The following is a 10590-nucleotide window of genomic DNA, read 5'->3' on the forward strand; positions in this document are numbered from 1 at the left end:
AATCTGCATAGTGCCTACAACTGAGCGACAAGTGACTAAGCCCTAACTACCAACTCTAACAGCACCATCGCAGCTCACGAAGCCACACAATGCAACACAATCGAAATTGTCGTAGCAATTCCCTTTGCACAAGAGTCGACGTCCTTTGAAGAAGGTGTCTGAATGTGAGGAACCTCATTCACCTCAATCTCGAAAGACCTTAAGACCCCTTACTACACCACCATCAAATTCTAAACATTCCAACCCCACCCCCATTGTGTAAGTACGTGCGTCGTACAACAGACATAGCACCACCACCATAAATAGTCAAGGTACCTTGCATAGCATGTAGTCTAGTTTTACCTTAGTTTTTATTTATCATTGAGGACAATACTTCTCTCAAGTTTGGGGGTGGTAGGGTTCTCAATTCATTGCATGATAGTATTAGTATAATGAATATGCCATGACATTAGTAAAAGTTCGAGTTAGTTTTTTTGAGTAAATTAATTATGCCCAATGATGATGAACTCTTTATGGCTAGAATTGAATGTACATGACTGTTGAGGATGATAAAAACAACTCTAGGACTTATTTCTTTGAAACCTTTGGATACCGATTGTATGTTTTCCATGCTTAAGGAACTTAGAAATATTTTATAACAGAACTCTTGCATGCCTTGGCATAAAAATTTGATAATGAATGATGAAAACCCCGCATAAAAATGAATAAAATTACGAATAAATTATTTGGTATATCTGTAGAGGGAAACTCCACTATACCATGGCATTGCCTATAAACTGCATTTAAATAAATGGCAGCCATGGCATATGAGTAAATGAAAGTAGTCATGAGATGACTCTACCTGACTAGTTTGGGGGTGGAAGGTATGCTCCCTTTGACCTAGAGTGTGGGATGGTAGGTGTGATGGGCGAACTCCCTCGTAGTAGTGTTAAAAAAGAAGAAGAAAAAACAATGCGGGAGTAAACTTTTAAATGTCGTGGTAAAACAAAAGAGCTTGCTTAGAAATTTTCTAGATTTGTTAAGCATGGACTTGATACAATCACACGCACACACTCACACACAGGATCTTGTCCTAGGAGACAGTACTTGATTTCTCAAACTAGTCTAGCATGTTGAAGCCAAATGTTCTGAGGGCTGAAATTATATCCCATATAACTATCTTGAACCTGAACTTGCCATGGTATTTTTATTTTGCTTAATACTATCCATTGCTTGAGGACAAGCAATAACTTAAGTTTGGGGGTGTGATAACTCCATAAGGAGTCTATATTTAGGGCCTTTTCACTTAAGTTATTGAGCTCGTATAGGATCATATAGATGCATTTAGGAGCATATAGTTGAATGTAGTGAAAATATATTTTGTCATGGTATTTTATTTTGTAAACGGTGATGCGTTATAGGGAAGGTGTTTTGTTTGATGATTTGCAGGATTTGGGAGCAAGGATAAGCAAAAGGGAATTGTCGTGACATGACGAGACTGCTAATTAGAATACAAATGCCAAATCGAATGACATTTTGGAAGCGGAAAATGAAAGATGATATTTTCAAGAGCCAGTTGTCCTTGGTTTCACGTGCCCTCAACCACCAGTCACCCGATAGGAAACATCTGCCACCTGGGTCATCTGATTCTATCGGGACCACGTCCAGCTACAAGCTGATCCTATCTGGTCCACGTCTAGCTACCCAGGAGGGGACCACTGTTGCATCTGCCTCACCCCTCACATGAAAGAAACTAGCTTGGAGTATCCTAAGAATTTGAACACAAAACCCTAGGTTTATTCACCACTATAAATAGGAGAGGAAACCACAAGATTAAAAGACTTGATTTTGGAGAAAAGTGAAGAGTCGACTAAAAGAAAAAGGTTCCTCTTTTTTGTGTCAATCGTTTTTACCGTGGAATTCCTCCATTAGCAAGCTTAAGGGGTGGTGAGCTAGGCGTCCAAGAGGAGCTAGCGAGCTAGGACAGTTCGTGATGGCCAAGGGGAGCTCCAGCAGCGCGCGTCGAAGACTTTTCCTCCATCCCTTTGTTGTTTACTTTCATTTATCTTATTTGGGTTGTATGGAACGGATTTATTTCATGCCTTATTGCTTGGAATATTTGAACCCCACCATGAACTTGTTTTATTAGGTGGGAGTTCTTTATGGATATTTAAGTTTTATTTTAATGGATGATTGTTTTTGTATATTGTTATTTGTTTTGTTTATGATGTTTAATGCCTTAAGGTTGTAAGAGCTATGAGAGTAGCCATTCCTTGGGAGATTTCTTAGTGTTTGAGAGAATGACTACGTAGCATATCCTTAGTGTTCGAGAGAAACTAGGGAGGATCCACATAAGCAAGGAGTTTTAGATAGTAACTAGGCCTAATCAAACCTTAGACATAAGGCTAGGATTTCAATCGACTAAAAGGAGTAGTGCTCGATCGATAGGTTAGATGCTAGTGTCACCGTTAAGTGGTATTACCGTGACATATTTTGTTATCTGAACCAATAGGATCTCTGCACTTGCTAACGCCAATAGGTTTTCCATGGTATTTTGAACCTGTCGAGCCTCTCGACTAGAGATAGCATAGGGCATCCTTAGTAAACTCTGTCCGACAAGTAAGGCATAAAAGTAAGACCATCCTGAGATGTAGACTTAAGTTTTCTAAGTGAATCCTACCATTCATCACCATAGTAACTTGTTGTGTGAGGCTTGTCAAGTCATTTTATTTAAGTCCAATATTTACATTTTTTCCTTTACATTTTCATTTGATTGCACTAAACACAATTTAATTTACCAAAACATTTCCATTTGCTACAATATTCCATTACACCATTATTCCATTCCCACCAACATCCATTTCATTTTTCCACATCATTCTCATTTGTATATACCATCACTAACTATACTTAGGTGAAATAGTAAATTGCTTTGACTGAACTTATAAATTTCCTCCAATCCCTGTGGATACGATACTCACTCATCATTTATTACTTGTTTGATTGTGTATACTTGCACATATTTCACGACCATATTTAGTAGTCACAATTCGCAGATAATTTGCTCGAGTATCACCTTCTTGAGACAATGCCACGAAAAACACTCACTTTCTTCCTTTAGTTGGATGTGCTCTACTATCCAATTTTCACCTCTACCAATAATCTTCACAAGTTTGCTTTTGAAGGATTGGACTTTCGGAGGTCTGGAATAAATTCTATCCACATGGAGGCTCTCGAAGTAAAATAGAGTTGTATACTCTTCTATTGTTGGCGTCAAATCTTGTCTATTGAATGTGAAATAGTTGTATGTTCCAGAATTGAACCAGAGCTTTAAGAACTGTTCATGTATCTTTACATAGAGGAGATAGGTTATGTCTCCATATTTCTTGTGGAATTTCTCCTTGGTAGCTACTCTCCAGCTCTCCCAAATCTATATCAGCTCTTGTAGATCATTCTACTTAAAAATGACATTGATATCTATGGACATCTGTGATACATGATCATCAGGTAAACTATTTCCTTTTACTTTTTGTGTTTCTTCAGAGCAACCTCAGATAACCATATTAGGTTCTTCCTTGTTATGAAAACTCTTTTCCATCTTAATGATCGCTCTTCGACTCTTATCAACACCTTTCTTTTATTTATGGTGATCATGCAATGCCAAAAAATAAACAATCAAACATAGAAAATGAGTCAGTATAAAAGAATTCAAATATCAAGCAAATATTATTAAAAGGTAATTGCAACACCTTCCCACATGCTTTTTTCCCTTATTAGGTTAAATCCTACCCAAAACACGATTTCTGGCCCCATGCTTTATTCGAAAATAAACCTAACCACATGTTTTTCTAGTTCACATAATTTATTCAGAAAGAAAAATAATACGAATAAAGATGATAGGCATAGTGTTGTTTCTTCTTTCTGTACACTTATTCGGGTACCTAACAACGGACAAAGTTTCGGCATGAATTTTAGTAGGGCGAGTTAATAGGGCTCACTATATACGGTATTGGGTTCTAAGAAAAAAGGTACTCAAAATATCCATATTGGTGCCTCCTTAGGTTGCCAAACCCTCATCCTGGCCCATTACAGGCTCGTGCAGATCGAGTTCAATTCGAGAGGATACATTCCCTTGTGTCCATGCGGAGAAACAATTTATTTCACGTAGACATAAGGTATATGAACCCCAAAGGTTACTTTCTAAAACTCATGCAGTGAAACAAATCAACTCATGTAGGCTAAGTTTTCACCTTAACTTAAAAGGAACAAAGCTCTTAAGTGAACTTATGGTATGTAAATGCACGTGTTGTGTATGAGGAGAAACTCACAAACCTTTAAAAACACGAAAAAAGACAACACTTTCATAAGTTCCAAAAATCTTTCCAAACCTGAAGACCACTAAAATCAAAGATCAATTAGTTAAAAATAGAATAATGCATGATATGTTAAAACTCAAAATAAACAAAAGGATCATAAATTAAATAAAATTTAAGTTTGTAATTCCCAATAATAAAAGCATTGTATAATCATTTACGGCCTGACTCTCTAAGTCCCCAGCGGAGTCACCAAGCTATCATAACGTCTCCCTCGAGGATTCGTTAGACTTAAAAAATTTATTCGGGGAAGGCGATGAAATATAATTTTGAAACAAATTGATTTTGGAGTCGCCACCAACCTTTAAGTTAGGTAGGTTGAAAACCTAAAATATCATTTTAATGAGTTCAAAAAAATCATTAAAACGAAAAATTGGTATGCGTTTTGCCAAAAATTCATTTTAAGAGTTGGGAGTCGATTACATGTGAGAAAGGGTGAGCACCCCCACAACGCCCAATTTTGGTACCTAAACAATCCTTCTATTTATTCGAATTTATTTAAAAATGTCTATTTTCAAAAAAAAACTAAAACAATGTTGCTTTTGTAAATAGGGAAATAAAAATTTGCTGACAAATAATAAATGCAGTGGGTAAAAAAATTAAAGAACCCAAAATATATTTTTATAGAATAAAGCTATTTATTTAACCCCAAAAAAAATATATTATTTTTATAAGAGAAATCACATTATTTTGTATGAACAATCATTGAAAATGAACTTCATTTATAGTTAGGAGACTTTTTAATGGATTCCCCTCACAAAATGATGTATCTTTAATTTTATAGATGACATAGTTTAAAAGAGAATAGTATTATATTAACTTTTTAGAAATGTTCAGATAAAAGAATGTCTTTTTGTGCGAGCAATCCTCGGAAATACACTTCCTTTGTAGTTAGGAGACTTTTCCATAGATTCCCCTCACAAAAAGACATTACCTCACATTTTCCTTATATCAAAGATAAAAATAAAATTAAATAAAATAAAATAAAATTTGAATGAGATAAAAAATTTTAAAAAAAGTAAAACAAAGAAAACTATCGAATAAAAAAATTTTGTGCGAAAAATCTTCGAAAGACACTTTCCCTTGTAGTTGGGAGATGTCTTCATAGATCTCCCCCAAAACAAAAGTTTCTTATTTGCATATACAAAAAATGATGACTTATATAAAAAATAAAGTTTGAATAATAATATAGATGTGTGATAAAAAGGTAGCGCTAATAAAGATAACTAAGTTCGATTTCGAATCTAAAATACAAGTCAAACATCGATAGCCTACTAGCATAAACGAGGGAGCAACAGACAATATTAAAATACCAACCAAGTAAGAGGATAAATAAATAAGGTTGGAACGTAAATAATAAAAAGTATAGGCATTAAATGTAAATATACCACATGCAAAATCAATGACTAAAATAAAATGAAGTGTAAGTTAATATACTTAAATGCAAATATAGAAAATAAAATGCTGGAAATTAAAAAATGACTGAAATAAAATGCAAGAAAATTAAAGGGCGGAAAAATAAAGTACTGGAATTTAAAGTGCTAGAAAATAAACAAAATAAAAAAAAGAAATAAATTGCATAAATTTAAAAGTTAGAGGGTTGTTTTTAACCGTTTAACCCGGACCATAAATAATGTGGATCATCCCCCAGCGCGGGTCACCACAAGGTCATTGAATATTCGAATGTTAGAAAGTTAGCGGGTTAGTTTGTGCAATAAATTAAAATGTTAGTAAGTTAGTAATAACAATAAAAATCAAAAGTTAGTAATGTTAGTATGAACAATAAAATAAAAGTTAGAATATTAATTCGAACGATAAAATAAATGTTAGAATGTTAGTAGATTAGTGACTAAATTAAAAAAACAAAAATAAAATGCAGAAATCGAAATAAATGAACAGGAAATGTAACAAAGTAGTAACTAAATTGCAAAAAATTAAAAATAAGGTGCCAAAATTAACAAAATAAAAAAGTGCATGGATATGGTGATAAGAATGTAAAAACATGGCATAAGGGGAGGGGTATACGTGATTTCACCATTTATTCAGCTTATATATACTTCATTTTAACCATTTTGGGTAAAAAAGCCTAGCCCCTTTAGATATCATTCTCTCTTTTCCTCTCTACTTCTTTCACCGGCCTAAACTTACCCAAGGGCAAAAACCCAATCGGCCACCATACATCTGTGGCCAAACCAGTTCCGATGAACCCCTTGGACTCCCATCCTCTCTACCCTAACCAAGAGCGAACCCAAAAAACCCCCACAAGGAAACGAAACCCTTTTATTTTCCCTTGACCGAAACTAAACAAAACCCTCCACCACCATTCCCGGTGGCCTTTACTCTTCGACCGCCACCACCGATGGCCGACTGACACCGAACTCAACCTAAAAGTCTAAGGGTGTGTTTGGTTCATAGAATGTAAGATTACTAGTGAGAATAAAAGATTACCAGGGAATAGGATTACTGGAATGTTGTATTTTGTGTTTGGTTGGTTTAGCAGGAATGTAAGATTAACGTGTTTGGTTAAAGGAATAAACGATTATTGGAATATATATTTGACCAAATTGTCCTTATTATATATTTGTTTTTTAACAAGTTGAAAAATATTTATATACTTTCTTTAAAAAAATTAAATTCATAAAATTTTATAATTTTTTTACAAAATTAAAATATAAAAGGTTTAATGAAAGAGTAAACTTTTATTTTAACCACTTCATATAAAATTTTAATTATAGATTTTTTTGTAAATATAAAATAGTTTAAGGATAAATTTGTAATTTAACCTTCGTAGAATTTTTATTATTCAATGATAAAAGAATGATATTTTTGAAAATAAAAATTAAGGGCATTTTAGTCTAAAACGCTGGTAATCCAACAATACCTAAGGGAATGGAGGTAATGGCATTCCCGGTAATATACCCAAAAAAATCCACTATTGGTAATAAAACATTACCGGGAATGACATTCCCGGCCAACCAAACGGGGGAATATGGATTCCATTCCCATGGGAATCCACATTCCCCAAACCAGACAACCCCTAAAAGCTTCCACCTTTCCTTGTTTTTTAGCAAATCTACAAAAAAAACAAAATAAGACCCCCTACATGACTAACTACCTGGTTTCCCAGCAGTTTACGACCCTAAAGGTTACATCTTTTTCGATGGGGGCCCTTATTCCGATGAGGAAAACCCACGCTAAGATAAAAACTCTAGCTTTATTAGGCTTTTAGTTGCTTTTTTCGAATGGTAAAAAATAGCACGAAAAAAAAGGAAAATACCTTGGCTGGTTCTTATTTTGAATCTGAATTTTTTTTATTTGTATTGATTTTTCCGAAAGGTTTTTCCGTGATCTTTACACTATTTGGTGGGGTTTTTATAATCCCATTCGGTTTACATGAAAAGGGAAAGGAAATAAACTTCTTTTTGCTTTTTTGTTGTATGGCCGAGAGAGGAAAGGGGTGAAAGGAGCCACCTTTCCCCGTTGATTTGTTCTTCATGCTCATCCGAGGGTCGAGACATGTCGAGGTAGCCACCTGACAACCATATAGGAGCGACTTTTCTGTTGATACTGTCGGGATATGGTGGACGCGCATGCGTGGGCGGATCGAGCTTTTCCTCACAAGCGGTAGTGCTGGTCATTAGGGATGAGAACCCTAATTTTTGGTATGATGTGATTTGGTTCGTTAGATCTAAAGTAGATTCAATGGCTGAGATGAGGCGGCGGCTGACTCTAAGGTTTAGAAATTCTATTTTTTTTTCTTTTCTCACGTGGGCCTCTGCATCCATTGGGCCTTAGTTGGATTTAATTGTGGTCTGATTTGTATTTGTGTTTAGCATTTGTAATGGACCTAAAAAACAAAACAAAACAAGTTTATATTTAGTTTAATTATAATTAATATCTATATATATAGTTATACTCCATGTGTACATATGAAACAAAACAAACTAAAATCCAAACCCGGATAAAATATAGTGTCTACACCGGTGTTTGCTATTGGAAAACTGGCGAAGGGGATGGGTTTTGTTGCTTTGGATTATGGCCATGGCTACCCTTTTCGTTTGGAAATTCATGCAGTACAGAAACAGGGCTGCATTTCAAGTCATGGGGTATTGTTTATGTACCGCAAAAGGTGCTGCCGAGACACTCAAGCTCAACATGGCTTTGGTTCTTCTACCCGTTTGTCGAAACACATTGACTTGGCTTCGATTGACCCAAGCAAGGTCCTTCGTCCCTTTCGACAGCAGCATTATTTTCCACAAGGTAAGAAATGAGATTTACAGTGTACTTGTATGAGCTTTGTAGATTGAAAGTCGAAACTTATTCAGTAATGATTGTTTTTTAGCAGACAATTGCACTCTGTTTTGGACAGACAATTTCGTGTGCAATAGCCATTGGGGTCTTGGTTCATGCAGGAAACCATTTAGCTTGTGATTTCATCAGCCTGACCGATTCCCCTACCGAGAAATTCGCACTCATAGCCTCTGATTTCAGTCAGGACAAGCGACCGACGTATATGGAGCTTTTGATCAGTATTCTAGGCGTGATGGGGATTGCCATGGTGATTCACATGTCCATTTTGTTTATATTAGCAACGAGTCACTTCCGGAAGAACGTTCTGCGATTCCCTGTGCCGTTCAACAGATTGACAGGCTTCAATGCATTCTGGTACTCCCATCACCTTCTCGGTCTTGTGTACAATTTGTTGGTGATCCATGGGACATTCTTGTACTTGGCACACCAGTGGTATCAGAAATCGGTAAGAGCTTCAGCATCGTAGTTCCCTTTAGATTAATAACCAAAAACAAGCATCTCAACTTGACCTAGTACTAACTATGTTGTTGTTTGCAGACATGGATTTTCATGTGTCCATTGCTGCTTTACTTAGGGGAGCGTAGTGTAAAAACAAGTAGAGCAGAGCATTATTCAGTAAAATTATTTAAGGTAAGTTTTAGTTGTTTCTTTACAAATTCTAGTCTTTAGCTAAACTAGGTAACCATTCGAGCTCGATGTGCAGGTTTCGGTACTACCCGGAAATGTCTCAGCATTTTCAAGTCAAAACTGCAAGGATTCAAGTACAAAAGTGGGCAGTACATATTCTTACAGTGTCCATCAATCTCCCCATTTTATATTACCTCGGCACCTCGAGACGAGTATCTTAGTGTTCATATCCGGACAGTCGGAGATTGGACTCAGGAACTGAAACGGGTTTTCACCAAAGTTAACGACTCGCCTTTCGTCATTGGCCGAGCTAGATTCGGTGGCCCTGGATATATTGATCACAACTGGTATAAACTACACTAGTGAGAAAAAACTTCTTATATTCAAATCTTACGAGTATCAACGTAATGTGCTTCACTGGTGCAGCCAACCTAAGTTACTCGTCGCTGGTCCGTACGGAGCTCCGGCACAAGACTACCGGAATTACGATGTTCTCCTCCTCGTGGACTAGGAATCGGAGCTACTCCTTTCATAAGCATCCTTAGAGATCTCTTAAACAACTCAAGACCAGAAGACCAAATGGTACATACATATGTTCATGATTCAAACCACTTCTCTGTTAGGACTATTAAGTACTTATTCCGGCCAATTTGATGGTATATAGGATTCAACAACAGAAATGAGTAGTTCAAATGATAGCTGGAAAGAAGTCTTTAGAAAAATAGCTTCAAAACATCCTCAAGCCACAGTAGGTAAGTACCTTTCTAACCTACTACGAGCTCTTAAAAATACAGCATCAATGGTTGTACGCTACCAACTAATGAAGAGAATATATAGAAATACATATACATAGATGTGTATGTACATCATTTATGACCTTTCAGCTTAACTCACAGGCTCACAGCTGTTATGCTTAGTTGAATTAATGGAAGAGAATCAAAATTGTAATGATAAAAAAATATGGAAGACTTTTGATATGAATCAAGAACATGCTTAGCATCATACTAGAAATTTTCTAATTATGGTTTTAGTCTTTCTAATGGGTTGAAATTAGGGATCGACACGAGACAATATAAGTTATTTATTTTATCATCTCAACCCTATTATGCTTTGTCCTTTGGTGATGCCATGACCCTCTTCCGACCCGATTTGGTATTAATATTTTTTTTTATTTTTATTCAACATGATGGGAAGATAATTGAAAAGAAATATATAGACCTCATTATAATAGTTATCTTAGATTAGATTAGATTAGATTAGATTAGATTAGATCGGAGATTTTTATCTTAAATTCGACTAT

The 10590-nt window shown here is 35.7% G+C and overlaps 1 long non-coding RNA gene across 1 annotated transcript; it reads left to right on the forward strand.

The window, feature by feature from the left end:
• Positions 1-9478: 9478 nt before the first annotated feature.
• On the forward strand, positions 9479-9994 carry LOC120173553. Its single transcript, XR_005521078.1, has 3 exons — positions 9479-9637; positions 9717-9872; positions 9955-9994. It is a non-coding gene; the product is annotated as an uncharacterized LOC120173553 (long non-coding RNA).
• The last annotated feature ends 596 nt before the right edge of the window (positions 9995-10590 follow it).

The sequence above is a fragment of the Hibiscus syriacus genome, unplaced genomic scaffold, assembly GCF_006381635.1.
Source record: "Hibiscus syriacus cultivar Baekdansim isolate YM2019G1 unplaced genomic scaffold, ASM638163v2 tig00111957_pilon, whole genome shotgun sequence".
NCBI lineage: Eukaryota > Viridiplantae > Streptophyta > Magnoliopsida > Malvales > Malvaceae > Hibiscus > Hibiscus syriacus.